Genomic DNA, 24855 nt, shown 5'->3' on the forward strand with positions numbered 1-24855 from the left:
TTCTCTTTCACATGGGAATTATTTAGGAATATTTTTCAAGATATACAGGGTAGATTTTTTTAAGCTATCCCTTTATTATTGATTTCTGACTGTGTTATGTTGTGGTCAGAGAACATTATTTATATGATAATGCTTTGGAATTTATTGGGATTTACTTTGCAGTCTAGTACATATTTTTTAATATAGCATGTGGCTCTCAAAAACAACGTGTATTTAGTTAAAAACTTCTAGTTACAAAATATTAGTTATAAAATTCTATATATCTTTTAGGTCAAATCTTTTACTTTATTTTTCGTTTGTTTGGTCTTTCAATTTTTGAAACAGACGCATTTTTTTAAAAAAACTCTCACGAACATTGTTAGTATCTCCATCTCTACCTAACTCTATAATTTGATGCCTTATATATTTAAAGGCTATATTACTAGATAAGTATGTGTTCACAATTGCTATAACTTACCTATTTTTTATTGGTATTACCATACTTCTTTGTCCCCCTATGTTATTTTTGCCTGTCATTATATTTTTTAAATATTAAAATCCCCACTCCAAGTGGGGTTTCTTTGTTGTTATTTACATGGTAGGAAAATATATTATCACCCCTTAATTTTCAAACTTATTCATTGTGCCTCCTATAGACAAGATATTGCTGGATCTTGTTTCTGGATATTTGTTTTTACAATCTGAGAGTATCTGTATTTTGACTGATAATTTTACCCCCAATTAGTTTATTGAAAATACTGTCATGTAAGGATTTATTTCTACCATCCTATTTAATATTTTCTATTTACCATACTTTCTTTTTATTTCTTCCTGATTTCCTACTGACTTTTTTTTTAAAAAGTTATGCATTCAGTTTTTTTCTTCTGGTGATTACCTCTGAATTGCAAAACGGTCTACTCTACTTACAGTGTTCTATCAATGTCAAAAAATTATCATGATTTCTGTTTTCCCTCCAGACAAGACTAGAACTTTGGCTGTCTCTGATCTCCTCCTGATCTCACTCTGACCTCCCCCATGTGATATCATCCAGGTTGTTCTTGTCATCTCTAGAAATGGACTTGAGGGATGGAGCAAGCAACCCACGGCATTTCACTATCTTGTCAGGAGCAGAAAGTTCTCCCATGGAAAGTATAGATAGTTCACTATCTTGTATTCATTTATTTGCAGAAGTTTCTTCCTCTGAGGGTTGAAAGATGGTTTTACTTAAAGCATCTGACATACAACAGACCCTTAAAACATGTTTCAGAGTAGGATGAGTAGCAAAATTTTGTGGCTATAATTGGAGATGTTTGGAAATATTCTTGTATGAGAATTTCCTTAAGTGGTTGAGAGGTTTAAAGTTTTAAGTTAGATTTGAAATGATCTAATCCTTGCAAGCTCTCTTTTCTCTCTTGGTCTCCCCATATCATTTGTATTTTTATTTGTCCCTCTCTCTATGAAAAGCACTCACATAGCACAACCAGAGGGACCTACAACTATAATATACAACTATGTACTGGGGGGCTTTGGGGAGAAGAAGAAGAAAACAAAAGAAGATAGGCAACAGATGCTAGCTCAGGTGCCAATCTTTGGGGGGGAAAAAAAAGCACTCAGATAACCTCTCTCTTTTCCCTTAATCATAACCATTACTCCTTTGACAACTTGCTTTTTGCATTTTTAACAGCTTTGGGTTTTATTTGACATACAATAAACTGCACATATTTAAAGTTTACAATTTGATAAGTTTTGGCGTATGCATATGTTCATGAAACCATCACTATAATCAAAAGACTAAACGTATCTATCACCTCCAAAAGTTTCTTCCTGCCCTCTGTAATCTCATCTTGCCTCTCTTCCTGGTACCCCTCCTTCCATCACTAGGCAACCATTGATCTGCTTTCTGTGACTATAGATTAGTTTGCATGTTTTAGAAGCTTACGTAAATGGAATGACACAGTAGGTACTCTTATTTGTCTGTCTTCTTTCACTCAGTATAATTATTTTTAAATACATATAGGTGTTGCATATATCAATAGTTCAATCAATAGTTTTTATTGTTGAGTAGGATTCCATTATGTTGATATATAACAATTTGTTTATCCATTTACCTGTTATGAACATATGAGTTGTTTCCAATTTTAGCTATTACAAGTCAAGCTACTACAAAAATTCATAGACAGTTTTTTGTATGGATTTATGCTTTTATTTCTCTTGAGAAATACTTAAGGGTGGAACACCTGGATCATATGGGAGGTATATGTTTAACTTTTTAAGAAAGTACCAAATTGTTTTCCAAAGTGTTTATACAATTTTGCATTCCCGCCAGCAATATAAGAGTTCCAAATTATTGCCAAGTCTTGGTGCAGTCAGTCTTCTTAATTTTAGTTCTTCTATTAGATGTATAGGGATATCTTATTATGCTTTTAATTTGCATTTTCTGAAAGATGTTGAGTATGTTTTCAAGTGTTTATTTGCCATCTGTATATCTTTTTTGGTGAAACGTTTGTTCAAATCTTTTGTTCATTTTCTTATTGAGATATTTATTTTCTGATTATTGAGTTTCGAGAGGTTTTCTTCGGTTCTGGATTCTAGCTCTTTACTAGGGATGTGATCTTCAAATATATTTCCCACTCTCTGTCTTCTTTTTTTTCATTCTTGTAACTGGATCTTTTAAAGAGAAGTTTTTTTATTTTGATGAAATTGATTTACCATTGTTTTTGTTTTATTGATCATATCTTTTGTGTCATATCAAAGAAATCTTTGTCTAAGCCAATATCATAAAGATTTTCTCCTGTGTTTTCTTTTAGAAGTTTTTTAGTTTTAGGATTTACATTTAGGTCTACAATTCATTTAGAGTTAAATTTTGCAAATGATACAAGGGATAAATGCAAGGGCTTTTTTTCTGGTATATGGCTATCCAGTTGTTTCACCTGTTGAAACACTGCCCTTTCTCCACTGAATTTCCTTTCCGTTTTGGTCAAAATCAGTTGCTTATATATGTGTGGGTCTATTTGTGGACTCTCTGTTCAGTTCCTTTGATCTATTTGTCTATTTTTAGGCCAGCGTCGTGGCTATACCTTTATAATTAGTCCTAAAATGAGGTAGTATTAGTCCCTAACTTCATTCTTCCTGTACAAATTTCTTTTGGTTCTTTAGAACTTCTGCATATCCATAGGAATTTTAGAGTCAGCCTATTAATTTCTAGGAAAAAAAGATGCTTAAGTTTTGTCTGGAAACGTATTGAATCTACAGATCAGTCTAGAGGAAGCTGATACCTTAACAAATTGACATAAATGAAACAGTTTGTTTTATGTATGAAACTTTTTGTAGTTTATTTTATACAAGTTTTGTATATATTTTGTCATATTTACCCTAATTTTATCACATGTTTATGCGATTTTAAATAGTTTGCTTAACTTGCTTATTTGTCCCAGTAGCTTTTTTATAGATTCCATCAGATTTTCTGCATAGGTAATTATGTTGCGTGAAAATAAATAGTTTTACTTCTTCCTTTCTTATCTGCATGCCTTTTATTTATTTTTCTCATCTCATTTCACTGATTAGACCCTTCAGTACAATGTGGAATAAGCATAGTGAGAGTGAACATTATTGTCTTCTTCCTAATATTAGGGGAAATTATTCAGTATTTCACAGTTAAGTGTATTGTGAGCTCCAGAGTTTTCCTAGATGCCCTTATCAAATTAAGGAAGTTACTTCTATTCCTATTTTGCTGAGAGTTTTTATCATAAATGGATGTTGGATTTTTTCTAATGCTTTACTGTGTCCCCTGAGGTGATCGCATAGTTTTTCTTTTTTCAGTTTGTTAATATTGTGAAACACACTGATTAATTTTGAATGTGATACCAATCCTGCATTCCTAGGATAAATTCCATGTAGTTATGATATGTTCTTTTATTTTATATAATGCTGGATTTATCTAGAATATTATTTAGAATTTTTACATCTATGTTCGTTAGCAATATTAGTCTGTAGTTTCCTTTTCTCATTATCTTCTTGGCCTTTGGTATCAGGATAATGCTAACTTCTAGAATAATCTGAGTAGTATTCCCTCCTCTTCAATTTTATGGAAGAGGTTGTGTAGAATTACCATTATTTCTTCCTAAGATGTTAGGTGGAATTCAACAAGGAAGTCATCTGTGCCTGGAGTTGGCTTTTGTGTGCATGAGTGGAAGTGTGTGTGTGTGTGTGTGTGAAGGTTTTTAACTAGAAATTCAATTTCTCTAAGAGACATAAAGCTATTCAGATTAACTATTTCTTTTTTTAATTATGGCTGTTGTGTCTATAGGGAAGGAAGGATGTTCTTCTACCCCTGTAGGTTCTTCTAGTTGGTCTAAGAATTAAATTGACATGAGACAGATTAACAGGAGAAAAACAAACAAAAGTTTAATGACATGTATACAAGGGAGCAACCCAGGAAAACCAAGTAACTCCCCCAAATGGCCAAAGCCTTCACCTTAAATACCATCTTCAACTAAAGACAAGAGAGCTGGTAGGGGTTGTGGTTTGAGAGATCAAACAGGAGGAAAGCAATTCACATGGAGATGGAAAAACAACTATTTGGTAAACAATTGTATATCGTACCATTCAGAGACAATGGGACGTGGGGAGGACTCTGATCTCTATGCCCCGCCAAGTCTTCCCCACCACAGCTAGCCCATATTCTTTGCAGATATCTCTGGTGATATCTCAGTTCCTATAATAGGCCATTTATCTAAATTCTTTTAGGCAGTTAAAGGAAAGGTAAAAGAAAAACTTCCTGAGTCTTCTGTTTCTTAAAAGTAATCAGCCTAAAATAATCCTTATATTAAAGAGACACATTTTGGGGTGGCAAATTTTGTTCCCCTTCACATCTTTTAGGGAATTTTCCATTTTATCAAATCGCCAGATTTACTGGTATAAAACTGATCACAACATTCCCTTATTATCCTTTTAATATATGTAGAATCTGTCATGATGTCATTTCTCCATTCTTGATCCTTTCCCTATCAGTCTGTCTAGTTGCTTATAAATTTTATCCACCTTCTCATAGAAGGAACTTTTGGTTTTGCTGCCTTTCTCTTTAGTGGTTCTGTTTCTAATTAATTTATTTCTTCTCTGGTCTTTATTTTTCCTTTCCTTTCTACTTACTTTGGGTTTCATTTGGACTTCTCTTTCTAGTTTCTTATCTTTCTCTAACTTTTCACTCTAAGAACTCTAAGATGAATGATGATTGACAAAGACTTGAGTCTAAAAGGTTAACCCCTTTGAAATATTGGACTGATTACTTGGAACCTGGGCATTCAGTTATTGCCTTTTCTTAGCTTCAGTCATTGCAGAGCCTTTTCCTAGGTGCCTATATTATACTACATCATATTTTAGTATTTGCTTAGATGGGTTTTGCTTGATTATGTTTTGCTTTTATTTGACCATTTCTCAATCAGTCTAAGAACCATGACAGAAATGACATTCTTCCAACTACCACCCCCAGAGCTCCTATTACAAGCCTCGGTCTGAGAAAGATGTTTTAATTGTTTGTTAAATTTATTTGGCCTAAGGTGGCACTAGTCAGTTTTCTGAAGTGCCACAAACTAGTATTCTGACATGCTAGATCTAAAGTGTTCAATGAAGCCACTTTAGGTTAACGATGTCAACCACAGCCAAGTCTACAGAAATCTAAGACTGAATTAGGTTTCCAAAGAATCAATGTTCCTGGAAAATCTGAAAAAGAAAGTTAAAAACTGATGCATTAGAATTTCTTCTGAATCATAATGGGGAGAAAATTCATGCTAGTTTGAGCAGCAGGTGGGCGACTGTTCATTTTTAGAAGTGACTACAGTGCTCTCTGTTCTAATGGATGGTTATTTCAGTCTCAAGTAAAGAATGTAACCCTAAAAAACACATTAGGCTTTAGTACCTTCCCTTCCTAAACCATATGAGGCCTGCCTGTCTGATGCGTCTCACACGACATGTCATTCTAAATTCCGCTTGAGCTTATTTGTAATCTGAGGGTTGAGAATGGAGATGACTCCCAATAATTTCCTTTAAGCCACCATTGTCATTTTATACCTGAGTCACCCATATTTTAAAAGCCTTACAAGTGTGTTTAGAGTGCAGATTTCAGATGACCTTAAACAAGTACACTGATAATAAGGAAATGACAGTTTAAGAAGCAAAAACTGATTTTTCCTCCTGTTCTGAGTGAACTCAGGTAAGTCTCATAGCTTCATTCTTTCATTGTTTTCTCATTTATAAAATGAAACTATGTGGCAAAATATGCCTCCTAATCACCACCTGCACCACTGACCCCAAACGGGGGGAAAATTATGTATGGAATTGTGAAAAAACCTTACAAAGCTAGTTGTCTGTATTGGGTAGCATGATTGACTAGATGGGTAATAGATAAACCAGTTTTTGTCCTGGAAAGAAGTAGTTGGCTGGGGGATGAGCGCCTAGAAGAAGAAGCTTCCTGGACATGCATTTTGAAAAAGCAGGAGTCTGCATGGTAAGCATAAGGAAGTAGATTTTTAGGAAAACTACACAATCAGAAAGCATAACAAAGCCTTTGAGCTAAGTCTGACCTGAGAAAATTACCCCAGAAACAAAAAATTTGCTGTAAGAAAATTACGTTAGGGAAATTTAGAGTCGTTTTTAAACTAGGATTTGGTGGCTGGGAGAAGATAAATTTTAGTCTGGCATTAAATAACCCAAAAGAAACTATCCCCATTTTATTTATTTCAAGTATCTTTGGCATATAGTTTTATTCATTCATGTAATGAATGGATGTGTACATGTGTGTTTGTATATATAAGTAAGCATGTGTGTGAGTATGCACACGTGCTCACATATATGTGTAGAGCACAGGTGTTAGGCCCTAGATACAGTGGTGAATGAGAAAGGCTTGGTGTCTGCTCTCCTAGGTTAGTTTCCGGTGGGAATTTTAAGCAAGATAGTGGCACTAGATTTTGAGATTCTTTGAAGGTCAGGACTGACTATATCAAATTCATCCATATCTAGCACAGTACTTTAAAAATCTTAACTGTTCAATTAACATCTACTAAATAATTTTAAATTTTTAATAGGTTTTAATAATTTCTTGATAATTTGTAAATGTCCATTTCAACTTGAAATCACTACCAATGCTGTGATGTGTGCCAAAATGAACTGTTCAACATGAACATATATATATATATGTTTATTTTAGTAGATAGATAGATGATAGAAACATACACAGATGGGTAGATACACACTCACACACACACACATATATAGTTTGAGCATCATCATTGTTCTTGGGGCAGTCAACAGAATCTACTCTAGTTAGTTACATTAGAAAGGCATTTATTAGAGAATATTGGGTGACATACAACATCTCCAGGAGGACCAAGAGTCAAGAGTAGATGCTACACAGCCAAGAGCAATTGCAGACAGGAGAAACACACCCTACCCACTGTGAGACTGTTCTAGGGAAAACCTCATTCCTACCATGATCCACATCTTTCCCCAGATTTTTCACCGGAGTGGACCCAGAAGAACTGGGGCCATACCACCATGCCACACATTGCTCACTTCCTTCTTCCAAATCTCATGTATGTATAAAACCTGAGCCACATATGAAACCCTGACTTCAAGGGAACATGAAAAATGTAGCTATTGACATTCTGCCCTCCCCAGTACCCAAAAGGAATACTAAAAGGGGGACTGGAATGAGTAACATACAAGCCAATCCATCACAAGATTGCCTCAGTTTATACTCAGATGTTTGTCACAACCAGCTGACTGGCTGGGACTGTGTTCTTGGAGAGGACCATAAATAAAAGTATAGGGAAAAGTTGTAATGACTAGAATGAGTGGAGGTGAGGTGCATAAATCCCCTCCCTTACTACTACTCTTTGTCTCCTGGGGTTAGTGGCAAGAAGGTAACTCTACAGATCCTGAGAATCTTAGGTTTTGAAACTGAGCTGAGGTGCATTTCCCCAAAGCAAGGTAACACCTGCCTGACCCACTTCCTAGAGCTGTTGAGAAGATAATTCATATGTGTATTCTGTAGTTGTCTCATTGTTATCATGTCTATATTCTGTTTCTTCTTTTAGATTTCTGTTTCACCTATGGGCATACATTGGCCTTATTGCAGCCTCTTCCCTTTACCTCACCTATCTCAATTAACCAGTCACCAAGATCTGTTTGATCCACTTCAGAAATCGCTCTCAAATCTAGTCTCTCCCCTCCATCTCCACTATCAATGAGTCAGTTAAGCTTCTCACCCTGTTGCATCTATTGCATCTAGGTTGTTACAGGTGTTCTAACTGTTTATTTTGCCTCTATTCACACCAGCTTCCCACCTGTCCATCCTAAAAATCAAATTAGACGATGCTACTCTCCTGCTCAAGTATTATTTTCATTGTTACTGTATCAAAATTCATACTGCGAGAAATCGAAAGCATCCCAAAAAATAAAACCCCAGGACCAGACGGCTTCCCTGGGGAATTCTACCAAATTTTCAGAGCAAATTTAATACCTATTCTTCTCAAGCTATTCCAAAAACTTAGGGAAGATGGAACACTTCCTAACATATTCTATGAGGCCAAAATCACTCCGATACCAAAGCCTGACAAGGACAACACAAAAAAGGAAAACTACAGGCCAGTATCACTGACGAACATAGATGCAAAAATCCTCAACAAAATTTTGGCAACCTGAATTCAGCAATACATCAAAAGGATCATACATCATGATCAAGTGAGATTTATACCAGAGACACAGGGATGGTTCAACACCCGCAAATGAATCAACATGATACACCACATCAACAAATTAAGTAATAAAAACCACATGAACGTCTCAATAGATGCAGAGAAAGCATTTGACAAGAACCAACGGCCATTTATGATAAAAACTTTTAACAATATGGGGATAGAAGGAAATAACCTCAACATAACAAAGGCCATATATGACAAACCCACAGCCAACATCACACTCAATGGGCAAAAACTGAATGCCAACCCCCGAGAACAGGAACAAGACAAAGATGCCCACTCTCACCACTCTTATTCAACATAGTACTGCAGGTTTTGGCCAGAGCAATTAAGAAAGAGAAAGAAATAAAAGGAATCTAAGTAGGGAGTGAAGAAGTGAAACTCTCTCACTGTTTTCAGACAACATGATCTTATATCTAGAAAACTCCAAAGAATCCATCAGAAAATTAATAGAAATAATTAACAACTACAGTAAAGTTGCAGGGTACAAAATCAATTTACAAAAATCAGTTGCTTTTCTTTACTCTAATAATGAACTTAAAGAAAAAAAACTCAAGAATACAATTCCATTTACAATCACAAATAAAAGAATAACGTACCTAGGAATAAATTTAACCAAGGAGGTGAAGGACTTAGACAGTGAAAATGGTAAGACATTATTGAAAGAAATTGATAATGACATAAAGAGATGCAAAGAGATTCCATGCACATGGATTAGAAGAATGAACATGGTTAAAATGTCCACTCTACCTAAAGCAATCTACAGATTCAATGCAATTCCAATCACAATCCCAAAGACATTCTTCATGGAAATAGAACAAAGAATCCTAAAATTCATATGGGGCAACCAAAGACTCCGAATTGCTAAGGCAATCCTGAGAAAAAAGAACAAAGCTGGAGGTATCACAATCCCTGACTTCAAAATGTACTACAAAGCCATAGTGATCAAAAGGGCATGATACTGGTACAATAACAGGCACACGGATGAATGTAACAGAACTGAAAGCCCAGAAATAAAACCACACATCTACGGAGAGCTAATCTTCAACAAATGTGCCAAGAACATACAATGGAGAAAAGATAGTCTCTTCAATAAATGGTGTTGGGAAAACTGGACAGCCACATGCAAAAGAATGAAGTTAGACCGTTATCTCACGCCATACACAAAAATAAACTCAAAATGGATCAAAGAATTGAAGATAAGTCCTGAAACCATAAGCCTCCTGGAAGATAATATAGGTAGTACACTCCTTGACATCAACTTTAAAGGATCTTTTTGAATACCATGTCTTCTCAGACAAGGGAAACAAAAGAAAAAATAAACAAGTGGGAGTTCATCAGACTACAGAGCCCTGCAAGGCAAAAGAAACCAGGATCAAAACAAAAAGACAACCCACCAATTGGGAGAAAATATTTGCAAATCATACGTCTGACAAGAGGTTAATCTCCATAATATACAAGGAACTCACACAAGTGAGCAATAAAAAAACAAACAGCCCTATCAAAAAACGGGCAGAGGATATGTACAGACATTTTTCCAAAGAAGATATACAGATGGCCAATAAACACATGAAAATATGTTCAACATCACTAATCATCAGGGAAATGCAAATCAAAAGTACACTAAGATATCACCTTATGCCTGTTAAAATGGCTATAATCACTAAGACTAAAAATAACAAATGTTGGAGAGGATGTGGAGAGAAGGGAACCCTTGTACACTGCTGGTGGGAATGTAAACTGGTGTAGCCACTATGGAAACAGTACAGAGGTTCCTCAAAAAACTAAAAATAGAACTACCATATGACCCAGCTATCCCACTATTGGGTTATCTACCCAAACAACTTGAAATCAACAATCCAAAGTAACATCTGCACCCCTATGTTCATTGCAGCACTATTCACAGTAGCCAATACATGGAAACAATCCAAGTGCACATCGACTTTTGATTGGATAAAGATAATGTGATGTATATATACAATGGAATACTACTTAGCCAGAAAAAAGACAAATTCATCCCATTTGCAACAACATGGAAGGACCTGGAGGGAATTATGCTAAGCAAAATAAGCCAGATGGACAAAGACAAACAGCAGATGATTTCACTCATATGTGGAATATAAACAAACACATGGACAGAGAAAACAGTTCAGTGGTTACCAGGGGAAGGGGCTGGGGGTGGGCATAGGGGGTAAAGGGGAGCACTTATGTGGTGACAGTTGAGAAATAATGTACAACTGAAATCTCACATTGATGTAAACTATTATGAACTCAATAAAAAAAATCATACTATGAAAACACCACTATGTGAGCAAACTTAGCCACACAGGCCTTGAATGTGTCTCCCCTTTCTAGAGAGACAGCAAGGATTCCAAGAGAGACTGTGATCATTTGTTAGAAGCGATCAGTGTTAGGAGTTTCAGAAGGTGGCAAATTCAACATTAAATGACTTTAATGTTGAATTTTAAATTCCAATTAAATTATGACTCTCCTAGAGGTGGATCAATATTAAAACTCGTACACTCTCTTCATCAAGGATGTTCTTTAAACCTGGTCCACATAATTCCTCTATGTGCTCCTCATCTCATCAGCTGTGAATCACAAGTCTTTCCCACTTTTCTGCTTCATTATTTCACCTTATCTCTGTCAACTTCACTCTGTGCCTACCCTAGCTGGTCTCCACGCCTGTGATTTTGCACAGACAAAAGGGAGATATTCTATGTTCTACCTTTAGATTGCACCAAATGATAGATCCCAGCCATATTCTTGATGTCATCCAAACCACATCGTCTTCTTTTCTTTGAGAGAAATTCTATCTATAGCTATTACCTAATTTGGAGCCTCCTGTCTGGGTTTTCATCACATTTACCTCAAAATAGTTATTTCTCTGACAAGTAGGAAGTTGAACAAACTACTTCTAATAAAGTAAATCATGTGACACTTTTTAAAGTTGATTCTAGATTATCACTTTATTTTTACACCTAGGTAGCTTCTAAACAAAAAGAACTCAATATGCTAAACAAGTTATTTGGGAACAGACAGAGATCAGCATTCTAGTATAACACTTCTAATGAATAATTATTTTAGACAAATACCACATTCACAGAAAATCAGAAACTGCCTATTAGGCTGTGAAGTATAAAATGTGCTTGATCAAGAAGGAAAAATTCTTTTTAAGTGATAATTGGGAGAAGCGTATTTAACATTTCCATTTTTTCACATTGAGATTTTGTATTAATCTATGTGGGTTAGGAAAAAATATATATCCTTCCACTGAAAATACACTCAGTCTCTGGCTGGTCCCTTTCCTTTGGGAGCTCCTCGGCTAGATGTCTAGTTAAGGTTCTCAGTGCTCTCACCTAACACTTCGTCTCTCATTTCTCTGAAGGTTTTCTCTGCTTGTATCTCATCCCTTCTCAGGGCTTTTCACATCATCAGTATGATGGTGACTACCATATTTATATCTCCAACCTCGAGTTCTCTTTTGAGATCCAGACATGAGTATGTAGATAGCCTCTTGACAAGTCCACTTAGCTGTCCCCAAAGCAACTTACACTCAGCTTAAAGTGAAGCCTTGATTTTCCCCCTTCATAGTTGCTCCTCCTCCTGACTGCCCAATCTCAGGAAATGGCACTGGCATTTACCTGGTAACTTCAAACCCAAAAACCTGGGAGTCACACTTGGCATCACTTATCCATCACACTCCACTCCACACCCAGTCCTTCACCAAGCCTTGGCAATACAGTCTCTACAATTTAATTGAAATTTGCTCATCGCTCTCCTTCCCTACTGCCAGAACTTTGCACCAATTCCTCATCATCTCCCACCTGTACCACCTCCATAGACTCCCACATCTTGTTCACTCTCTAAACTTTGTTTGAGCAGCAACCATAGTGATATGTGTAAAACATATATTGGCTTTCATTACTGTTGTGTTCAATAGGTTGAGAGATTGTATTTTCCAAAGATGGCCACAATAATTCCCAACTCACACGCTCATGTGACCACATGTGATTATGACTCTCCCTATGGAGAGGTAGAGTGTAATTTCCCTCCACCTTGAGCCTAAGATAACTTTATGACTCACTTCTAATTAATGAAATGCAGTGGAAGTGACATTGCATTTCTGAGGCTAGGTCACAAAGGGCCATGAAGTTTCCACTTGGTTTCCTTGAGACATTTGCTTTGGAGAAAGCCAGCTGTAAAACATTTAACTACCCTGAGACTATGATTCCGCATACTCTCAGCATCAACTGCCAACCACAATGAAACATCTTGACCATCCAGCCCAGTGGAGACTTCATCTGACTGTAGCCCCAGGTAACATCTGACTATAACCAAATAAGAGAATCTGAGCAAGAACTGCCCAGCTGAGCCATTTCTGAATTACTGGCCCACAAAATTTGAGGGAAAATAAAATGGCTGTTCATATACCACTAAATTTGGGGGTAATTTATTATACAGCCATAGTTACCAGATCAATTTCCCATTGTCCTCAGGATAAAATCCAAAATCCTTTCTGGAACCTGTAGTGTCCCGCATGATCTGTTCTTGGTTAGTCCTTCAGACTCTTCTTGTGCCTTGCTCACCAGGCTTCAACCACACTGACCCTTGTTTATTTCTCATCACGAGTTTTGCTAAGGCTATTCTCTGTGCCTGAAATGTACTCTTCACCTGGCTAACATCAACTCAGCCCTCAGGTCTAAAGTGTCTTTTCTTCCAGAAAGCTTAAAAGGGCACATGGCAAGAAGGGAAGTGTTGTTTGGTGGTGGTGTTTTTTTTAAGATGGAGGAAACTTGAGCCAAAGTATCCAGTGATGGGAAGGAGCTGTGGAAAGGGAAAGGTTGACCATGGGGGAAAGAAAAGAGGATTAATGGAGAACCTTGGGCTGCAGGCATTGCATGCCTGCCTCAAATGTGGAAGAGAAAGAAGCAAGGATAGGTAGCATGTGCAGACGTCCTGCATTCCCTGCAAACCTACTCCATCAGCTAAGGCTGACCCGCAGGGACTGCATCCATGGGCTCCTATGCCTTCTGGTTGCTCTTGGGATCAGCCAGTAGGAAGTCCTGGCAGGAGATAGGGGAGGGAGGAGAGAGAAGTGGGAGTATCTAGCCCCCCTGATGGGGCCGCTTCTGGATGGCTGCTTCCCGCTGGCTGCTTCCCTCACCTCACAACAGTCACAGCTCCTCTCAAAGTTTCCCTCTTCACACTTGTTCAACTGGGACTCCAGAAGCTACTCTTTTTCTTCCCCACTGCAGTCCCCTCTGTTACTAGCACCAGGTGATCCACTATTCCCTGAGGCTCCCTACAGCCCAACCAAAGCCTTTGTAAGTAGTCTGTTTATGGAACCATCCTCATATTACATTTATTTAAATGTGACATCTGTTTCCTGCTGGGCCCCTGTCAGATACAGGGAGGAATGTTAATGAGTAAGTAGGTGGAAGGGCAAGGAAATGTGAAGCAGGCAACAAACGCAACATCTGACGCTGTTCCAGTTAAAATAGAAAACTGAGAAATAAGTTACTAAAACAATATTACCATTAAACCAACAAGTAAAGTGAAAGGGTCGAAGGGTTGTCATCTGTATAAATATAGAAAGACAATGCTTAGAGATAAAAGGTCTGTTTCATTAAACAATGGAATGAGAGTTTTCTTTTTTCCACTTAAAGCTCTGAACTAGCAGAGTCAAGTTCATGAGAGATTATGGAAAACAAACCTGAAGAGTCATTTTGTTTTTTTTCAGTCACCCACACATGGCAAACTTAGAAGTTCACTCCTGCCATACACATCACAGAGGCCTCTGCAAACTAGAATACCTTAAGTGGTTTTTTTCTTTTTCTCTAAGTTTTTCTGAATCAAAAATAAAAGATTTTTTTGAATAAATACCTGAATCGGGACAGATTCAGTGAGCCTGAGATCCATGGAGCCTGTGTCAACTCTTGAAACAACCTTGACTCTTGAAGGAAGAATAACAACAGCACAAATGAGAAATTCTAGTCCAAGTTGATTTGCCATCATCTTCAACATCCCCAGTAAGCTGTTTTTGAGGCTTTTTATATTATCATTATTATGATTATTATTATTATTATTATGCTTTGACTGCTGGAGAGAAATGCTAAGAGCATTTACACCATGTATGGAGTATTTACTCTGTGTCAGGCAGTGTTCTAAGAAATCCTATAAATCTAATTATGTTATCCTCATGAGAATCCTGTGATGGAAGACATCATCATTCCTATTTTCAGATATAGAAACAAAAACACAGAGAGGTTAGGTAAACTGCCAAAGTCACACACCTACTGATGTGGGCTGGGCGAGCAGAGTCGTCAAATAAAAGATTTCTTGGACTCTCAAGGTCTGGTAGCAGTGCTGATTTATTCAGAGAATAGCATGGGGACAGGACCCATGGGCAGTGAAGAGCTGCAATGGATTGAGGGTAGGGCTTAATTTATAAGGCATTGATATGTGAGTTATTTATTTACAAGACAAAGGAAAGATTATGTAAAAAAGTTGTTAAAATGGTATCAGTGCAGGTGGGGTCTGGTTCTCAGGTGGTCCTATAACTTTGGATAAGAATCAGACCGGATCAGGTCAGGACATCCTATGCTTCCCAGAGGATGGTATAGATCGGTGTGTAGGGCACAACACCTTGGGTTTTTCTCCCTGGGGCAGCCTTGATCCTCATCATAAAACTCCCCTGAAACCATTTGGCCCTGAAATCTTTTGGGGATATGGGCGATGGTCAATTTTCTGTAACTACTTCCGGCTGTACAAGGTCATAGAGCTGTCGCTAAATGGGGCCATAGGGGTACAGACAGAAAGTTCAGTGGACTGGAAGGTTGTGCCTGCAGAGTCCAAGGTTGACAAGGTATACAGATGCTCTGGAGACAAGAGAATCATTTGATGAGAAGTCGTCCAGGAGGCGAAACTTTGTTGACATGTGGAAGACAAACAACGAAATAGACAACAAATTCTAATAAGAAATACAAGCAATATGATTAACCCAATGAATAATGCTTTGATAGTAGTCCAGAGATCTGGTCCTGACCAGGAGTTCAACCAATCATTTAGGGATAGGGTAGGGTCAGACATGGATTTAATTTGGTGGCTCGTATCAGAGAGGAAGCCAGAGATATTTTGATGGTAGTCAGGAATATAGACACAACATTCAGTTTTTATAATGGCACAAGTGCCCCCTTGTGCTGCTGTCAAGACATCCAGTGCCATCCATTGGGATACTTCTAAATCGAGCAGCAAAAGGCTGCATTGTGCATCATTTAATGCCTTCATGGTAAATTTGTTTAGGGCTTCCATGTGCCAGATGCCACTTTCAATTTCTAATTGAGGAAGGAAAATTGAGGCAAGGTGATCATACCACTGGAAGACAGAACGGGTCCAGCCTTGTCACAGGTTGGGTAGGTTAGCAGGAGGAGATACAGTAACTGTAGTTCTACCTTACATCCAGACAAAGTCTTGGATCCAGACAAAGCCTAGGGGGCATCATCCAATCCATCCAGGAAGCAGTCAAGGCCATAAATTGGAGCTACATAACCATTGAGTGCCATTAGGAGCTAACCAACGTATGCTGGGCCGTCTATCCTAGTCAGTCCCAAACCAATCAGTATTTCTTAAGGCTATGATATGAGAACACATATAACAGGGAATTTGTCCCCTAGGTCGAGTGCTATTAGGCCACGTATCACAAGAGTGATTGGTTTGTTCCCAACATAGAGTGTGGCCTTTTGACTGAGTTGACCACTACTAGGAGTGAGCCAAATATATTCATCCCAAATTTGATATAGTTCATCCTGTGTGTATCGATAGGTTGGGGACTTTACCTTTGGAACTAGTTATTTATGATCCACCTGTGACAAGACAAATTTGGTTAGTATTTGGGCAGTAGAATTGAAGGAAAAGGTTTGATTGTGGGCAGGGATCAGAGACGGATGGCCACAAGGGGACATTATGATTAGTAATAGATGAATCTCGTAGAAGAGAAGAGCTAGAATCTAATACCCATGAATGTGTACTATAGCTTCTACTGAAACATAATTTTTCTCTCTAAAATCACCCCCATTTTTACAAAAGATAGTCAAATTAAGATAAACTGGTTTGCAAAATAAATGTAGTTTCAATACAACTTGGTCCAAGTATTTACATAAACGCAGCAAGAATAGCAATTGATCATATAGGCTCTTTTAAATCTGCTTTGCTGGAATTTTTTAATGAGGAATCTCAGATTGAACTTTAAAGGCCTCTTGAGGCCAGAAAAGCCAAGCCAAGGACTTGCCATCGGATTTTGCCTGCAATACCTACAGATTTGGGTGGACTCCTCTCTTCTTGAGGCCCCCCAAAATATTTTGAGGTTCCTTGCACCTGCCAGACAAGTGAGTTTCCTTACTTACTGGGTAGGATTGCCAGAATCTTGGTAAACAAGGGAGCAAACCAATATTTCCAAGTGGCTTTGTTCCAGAACGTCAACCTTATTCCTCAAAGATGGTATTGTCATATCTGAGTCTGTATGTTTCTCTCAAATATGACATTCCAGTGAAAGCCTTGGTAATATAACCAATGTGTCCTGCTATAAGAAGAACAGATTCTTATTGAACTTATGCAAATAACTATACTACCACAAAATAACAATACTCAGAAAGAATTTTCAAATTCAAGAGGGATCAGGTAGGGAGAAAAAGATAAATATTTCAGTTCTGCTCGCAAAGGCATAATTTCACCAAATTGCTATAAGTCATAGTTAGCATAAGAGAAAAGAGAAAAATATTTCCTTAAATCTGAGAAAACAAAACAACACATGAAAAATCAACAGTATTAGTCATAAAAAAATTAGAATTATCTGCATCAGTTCATACAGTCCTGTATAATTGATTCTTGATCTTAATCTTCTGTTAGCAAATTTGAGGTCAGTTTCTCTGTTAGAATTCTATAACTTCCTACCCAGTTCAGTTTTAATATTTGAAAGTTTATCAGTAATCTGTACTCTAGAGTAAGTGCCTTTTCGTGAATTTCTCAGATGAAACATATTTGAAAAAGCAAAAAGCATCAGAGTAAAACAGTAACTATCTGCAAATGAGAAAAGACCCAAAAAGGGCAATTGACGAAGGAACTTTGCTACTTCTGTGACATATAACACTTCAAGATAATAACTAGACTTATAGCTGACAACCAGGACAGATCAGAATTTTAGGAATATTATATAATTTTAAAACATTTATATCAATAACATTCACCCACATAATACCACCAAGAAATACCAAGAAAGTTTATCAACACTTATTTGACAATGCTTCCCGTGTAGTTTAATAGACAAAGTAAGCCTAATTAGTTTAGTGTTTTCCTCCTTATAGGAAGAGAGAATAAATTTCTTTGAGAAGTCTCAGGGGCCCTCTGAAAATCCTCAGAGAAATTCTCATCCTTCTTCCAGGTCAAAGGAGAACCTTTATTCAGGATTTGAATATTTGAGGTAGGGGGGCTTGTCAAAAATACAAAAAGTTTTTAAAACACTTGTTCAGATAGGAAACAGCACTCACTGAGAAACAATGCTCAGGTATCTATGCAAATTGACAACAGAAACAGTCAAGAGCAGTAAAAACAGTCAAAAAATCTTAAGAGAGACTGCTTTCTTCCTGAACATAGGAAATTACTTTAGCAAAACATAGATTTTCTGTCTTTTAGGTAGAATTAGAGCAGGCCAAAAGTTCAAGAAAATTATCCTTTGAGAGAAAAACAAATTTTAATTTCTGCACCAGCTTATTTTTAACACTCCTCTTTTGCTTAATTGGATTTACTTTAATCTTAGCCAACTTAACCAGGCATAGAACTCCTTTCTGAATTTCTTTCACAAACCTTCTACAACTTTCTTTTTACGTTCAGAATATGTCCCATGCTTTCTTTCTTCCCTTCTAGTACTTTAGGACAAATTTATCTTTCCTAATCCAACAAACAAAAATACTTCCATCCTTTATACCCTCTTTACTGAAAACATATATTTTTACTTTCCTTGAATACAGAGCTGTTTTCCTTATTAATTTCCAATAGCTTTAATTACATATATTAATTAGAATTCTTAACCCTTAACAGACCCTATAAAAACTAAAAAACTAAGCAATTATGAACCGCCTTTTATATCAGCATTTTAAACACTTTTCATAATTTCTAGGAAACGTGCTACTTCACAGTAATAAAACACAGGCCATTTTGCTAAAAGACCCAGACATTCTTTAGTCTCTCTGCAATAAGCCAAAAGTAGATAACTTAGACATGTTTAACAATGTTTCAGTGTTCCATCCAATCCAAAAATGACCCAGATGCTCAACAGATTTTTGTCATTTAACTTAACTTGGCAAAACTCAAGATTGTTACCAAAAAGAATTTGGAAGCTTTTTTCCCAAGTATACAGACCATAAAATAGTTATTGTACCCACAAACTCTTACTCATTTTCACCTATCCAAATCATTTGTTTCCAACAATTATGTTCATATTACCCACGAAAACTTCATGAGACATTAGACAAAATTAGCCATAATTTAAAGGTATTATTTTGCTGATGAATTTCTAACAGAAAACGTGAGTTTATTTGACTAGTAAACCCAGGTTGCATGCCTGCATCATATCCAAATACCGACAACTCTGATGACATACCTATTTCAATCAAACCAACAAACTTAAACAAGTTTTCATTTACCAAAGGTTAATTCACATCACATTAACTTGAAAGACATTAGATTAATTTCTATTACATTTAGAATTTATGTAAGCACTTACTTTAAGCCAATTAAACAGAGTTCTTAATTTTGGCCATACCATCCGGAGATAAAATATCATACATATGTAACACACATAGACACACATACACAGAATCTCCACAGCTATTGTTTTTAAAATTACTGCCAAAACTCACCAGTTATGAACCCAAATTTCGTTTGATCCTTTTTAGTAATATTTGTGGAGAAGACATTTAAGATGCTAGATTTTTTGGCAAAGACACGCTTGTGGCCATTTTTTCCTTTTTCCCATTTTTTTCCTTCAGTTTTAGGAAGTAGTGATGGGCTAGATAGTCCCCAGAGGATTTGCAGGCTCTTTAAGGTAAGGGAAATGGGTGGAACCTGAACGCCTCTAGAGCTGCTTTTCCAGCATTACAAGGATTTTCCAAAAACTGTTGCTCTTGATTTCTCAGAAACTGGGTTGTAACTCAGATTACATTATAGGTTGGTCTACCTGTCCAACTACATCATAAAGGCACAGAGAAACCCCTCAAGTTTTCTTTAAGATGGCGTTTCTGGGGCATAAGCCATCCAACTGAAAGTATTTCCAATTAGTTAAAACACACCCAAGCAGTGAGTCTCTGGGGATGCTTGGGGTGTTCCCCATGGAAGTAAAGCCAGTGTCCAACTGACAGCGGGCCGGAGAAAGGGTGCAGAGCCTGACTGTGGGCATCCATATAGTTATAAGACGTAGTCAAGTCTTGCTCAGCCTGGGCACTTAGTCCCTGAGCCAGCACAAGTTGAGCCAGGGAAGCAGGAGGCAAAGGCTTGGAGCTGGCTGGGGCCTGGGGCTCCCAGTGCCGGCCTTGAGAGTTAAGTCCCTAGCAAAAGCGTTTCAAGCTTTCAATTTTACAGAAGGTCCAAGTTCTGCTCAGGTCCAGCCTGAACTTAACCTCGACTTGGTGACAACAGAGGTGACCAATGAAACAGATAAAGAAAAGAAAAGAAAAGAAGAGATCAGGCCTCGCCCTCATGGCCTCTTCCAGACGGTTATCAAGATAAGAATCACACAACAGTTCCTGTGCTGGGGCACACAACCCCAGCAGGACAGTTCACAGAATAAATCACAGGTCTCTTATCCTCATAACCAACTCAGTAGGTGCCTAAAATACTCAACAAGTCAATCGCCAAGAGAGGGCACCCCACTTGGGGCTGCTGGGGTGATCAGGCCTGAAAACCAGAATTGGGGGGGCGGGGTCCCAGGGGTGGAGCCTTTGACTCTTTAAGATTTCTTTGTTTCTCAGTTGCAAAGCACAAAAGGAGCCCAAAATGGCCACTGTAACTTTAAGAGAGATGAAAGAAAAGGGCCCATTCCCTTGAAAATCCCCCCTGAACCTAGGGCAGCATCGTATCCATTGTTCCTCCTGTGGAGTTCCTATAGCAAGGGGTGATGGGGGCATGCTGCTGCATGGCATCCCTTGTATACCCTCCCTATAATGCCTGGCAGTAATAGGTGCCTGGTGAATGGTCCCAGAGGTACAAGAATAGAAAAAAACAGTGAGGAATTTTCCACCAGTCTGGGGGACATTCTCCCCAATTGTGTCCTGAAGCCGTTCTCCCAAGAAGGGGTTTCCATACTCAAACAAAGGTTAGAGTTTGGTACTTTCCTTGAACTGGAGTCCCAATTGGGACTTTCCCGTGGTTCAGAATGTGATCAGGAGCCATAGGGAGGGATTCCAATCCAGTCTTAGGAAAAGAAAACTGCCATGGGAGTCTTGGAGATTGGCGACCATCCTAATGACTTAAAGTGGTCAACCAGTGCCCATGTAAGATTTATATATTAGAGATAGGATTAGGAAGGAATGGATTAATTCACTCTTCATCACCCTCAGGCTTAAGGTACTGATTCTCTTCAGGCTGAATGCCATGATTTGCTCCATAGAGTAGCCATGGGCAGCAAATGTGGATTCACACAGCTAACCGAGAAGGTTCCTGATGAAAAAATGAATTTAGATCCATCCTTGAAAAAGAAGAAGGCACAAGGAAGAAAACGGCACTTACCAGAACTTAAGCTCACAAGCCAGTGAAGCAAGATCCTCGTTCAGGCCACCAGAAGAAGTGATGTGGGCTTCGTGAGCCGAGGAGTCAAAAGAAAGATTTCTTGGACTCTCAAGGTTGGTAGCAGTGCTGCTTTATTCAGAGAATAGCATGGGGACAGGACCCATGGGCAGTGAAGAGCTGCAATGTGCTGAGGGCAGGGCTTAATTTATAAGGCATAGATATGTGAGTTATTTCTTTACAAGACAAAGGAGAGATTATGCAAAAAAGTCATTAGGGGCCGGCCCAGTGGCGTAGCGGTTAAGTGCGCATGTTGTGCTTCCTTGGCCCCGGGTTCACCAGTTTGGATCCCAGGTGCGGATGTGGCACCGCTTGGCAAGCCATGCTGTGGTAGGCGTCCCACATAGAAAGCAGAGGAAGACGGGCACAGATGTTAGCTCAGGGCCAGTCTTCCTTGGAAAAAAAGAGGAGGATTGGCAGATATTAGCTCAGGGCTAATCTTCCTCAAAAAAAAAGAAAAAGTCATTAAAAAGGTACCAGTACAGGCGGGGTCTGGTTTTTGGGTGGTCCTATAACTTTGCATAAGAATTGGTCGGATCAGGTCAGGACGTCCTATGCTTCCCAGAGGAGGATATAGATCGGTGTGTAGGGCAGGACGCCTTGGGCTTTTCTCCCTGGGGCAGACTTGATCCTCATCACCTACCAGCTGTATAACAAAGAAACCCAGCAGGGCAGCAGGATCATGAGGGACGACTTTAACTGGAATGCTTAAGACATGAACTTTGGTTTTTCCCTCTTTTCTTCTTAACTGCTAAGGAATGGTCTTCAACTTGGGGAAATTTGGATCTATTTCGACCTCAAACTTCTCTGGGAAGTAAAAAAGAACCTCATTCTTTCCCTGCCATCAGTCCCAGGAACAGAGTTTCCCAAATCATATGCATTGTCATGAAGCCCTTTCCTGTAACTCGCCAATTTGGCAGCATCGTGTATGATTCTAGGAAAGCAGCTTTATCCTGGGAATCAGAAAAACTTGGATTTAACCACTTCACACCCATTAAGATAGCAATATTTTTTTTAAAAAACAGAAAATAACAAATGTTGGCAAGGCTGTAGAGAAATTGGAACCTTTGTGCATTGCTAGTGGGAATGTCAAATAATACAGCTATAGAAAAGTTTAGAGTTTCCTCAAAAAGTTAAACATAGAATTACCAGATGATCCAGCAATTCTGCTTTGGGGTACATACCCCAAAAAATTAACAGCAGGGACTCAAACAAATACTTGTACACCAATGCTCATAGCAGCATTATTCACAATAACCAAAAGGTGGAAGCAACCCAAGCATCCATTGGTAGATGAATAAATAAAGAAAATGTGGTATATGTATACAATGATATATTATTCAGCCTTAAAAAAGAAGGAAATTCTGACACAGGCTGCAACATTGAACATATTATGCTAAGTGAAATAAGCCAGACAAAAAAATGGACAAACATTGCATTATTCCACTGATGTGAGGTATCTAGCATGCACAAATTCACACAGACAGAAAGTAGAATAGTGACTACCAGGGACTGGGGAATATGGACACGAAGAGCTGTTGTTTAATGGATACAGAGCTTCTGATTGGGAGGATGAAAGGGTTCTGGACATGGATGATGGTGATGGCTGTACAGCATTGTGAATGTACTTAATGTCACTCAATTGTACACTTAAAAATGTTAAAACAGTAAATTCTGTCATATATATTTTACCCCAATAAAAAAAAAAGTAAGTTTAATCCCACCTCTGCCCCCCTCTTTCTCAGTGACCTTGGGCAAACCACTAAATTTCTCTGAAACTCAGTTTCTTGATTTTCAAATTAGTCAGATGTTTGGATTTATCAGAAATCACAAAGTAGCTGTCTGAAATAGGCAAAGGCAGCAAACTTTGTGCTTTTAAAAATACCTAAAGCATTTAAAGAAATTTTACATAAAAGTCCAATTATTCAGTTTTTATTTAAAAAGATCAGAAAAAGTATTTCCACTCAGAAATTCAGAGAGCTGGAAAAAGTATTGCTCCTACTCTTACATCCAAAAAAAGGAAAGAAAGAAAGAAGCCCAGCTGCAAGTTCATAATTTTCTTTGGAACAATCAGTTAGCTGAAGTGACAGAGAATCGAATTATCCCAAAATGTAAGAAGAGACAGATGCCTGCAGGAAGAGAGAGGACATAGGCACTTGCTTACTTGGGCAGACCCAACTGGACACCAGTAGGAAAATTCAGCTAGAATAGTTAATGATTCAGTGGAGGATGGATGTGGGCCAGGAAGAGAATGTGGAGCCCCCATGGGCTGCAGATATAGCAGAATTTTCACCCTCTCACAGAGCTTTTCCCCACATACAAGAGTCTGCTTGTGAAAAAGCCCTGAGTGAAAGTCCCATGTAGTAAAGGCTTGGGGGAGGAGAACAGCAGTGCTGTATGAAGGGTACTAAGTGCTATCAAGATGCTTCCCCCCATTGCCCTATGGTACAAAAGGCTTAATCGGTAGGGGCAGGGTGGGAGGGACCGACTGTCACCCTTAGGACACTGCTGAAAACTCAATACAGCAGGGGGAGAAAATAGAATTAAAATTCTATATCTGTGAGGAGGGGCAAGAATATGTGCTTAGCCCAGAACTATAGCTGGAGGAGGGATGGGGCACTGAGAAGCATGGAGACCCAGAGACACAGTGCTTGCCTGAGACTGAAGATTAACTAGAACATAAGAGGATACCCATCCCTATTCTCCACTACTAGGATAACAAGCACAGAGTGGAAAAGAAACAGTGGAACACTGATGGGAGAATTGCAGGGAAAGACCTGCCCTGAAGAGCCCCACAAAGGCAAGACCTATTCAGAGCAATAAAATAACCAGAAACTCAGCCCAACTCCTGACCAGATAAACTCCACTAAGGGCTTAGGAAAAGGAAAGGTATTACCATCTCCAGGCATAAAAACTACTTACTTCAGTGCAATACAAGATGACTAGCTTTCAACATAAAATGATGAGGCATATGAAATGGAAAGAAAAACTCACATACACACACATTGCCAAGAGACAAAGCAAATCAACAATCTATCACAGACATGACAAAGGTATTGGGACTATCTGATAAGGTACTTAAAAGAGCTATGATTAATATGTTAAAGACACTGACAGAAAAGGTGAAGAACATGCAAGATCAATCAAAGAATCTCAGCATAGATGGAAAATATAAAAACGAATAAAATGAAAACACTAGAATTGGAAACCACAGTGAGAGATATGAAGAATGCCTTCAACAGAGACACCAGGAGCCTCCACATAGCCAAGGAAAGAAACAAAGAGA

The sequence above is a fragment of the Equus quagga genome, chromosome 6, assembly GCF_021613505.1.
Source record: "Equus quagga isolate Etosha38 chromosome 6, UCLA_HA_Equagga_1.0, whole genome shotgun sequence".
In the NCBI taxonomy this organism is placed as follows: domain Eukaryota; kingdom Metazoa; phylum Chordata; class Mammalia; order Perissodactyla; family Equidae; genus Equus; species Equus quagga.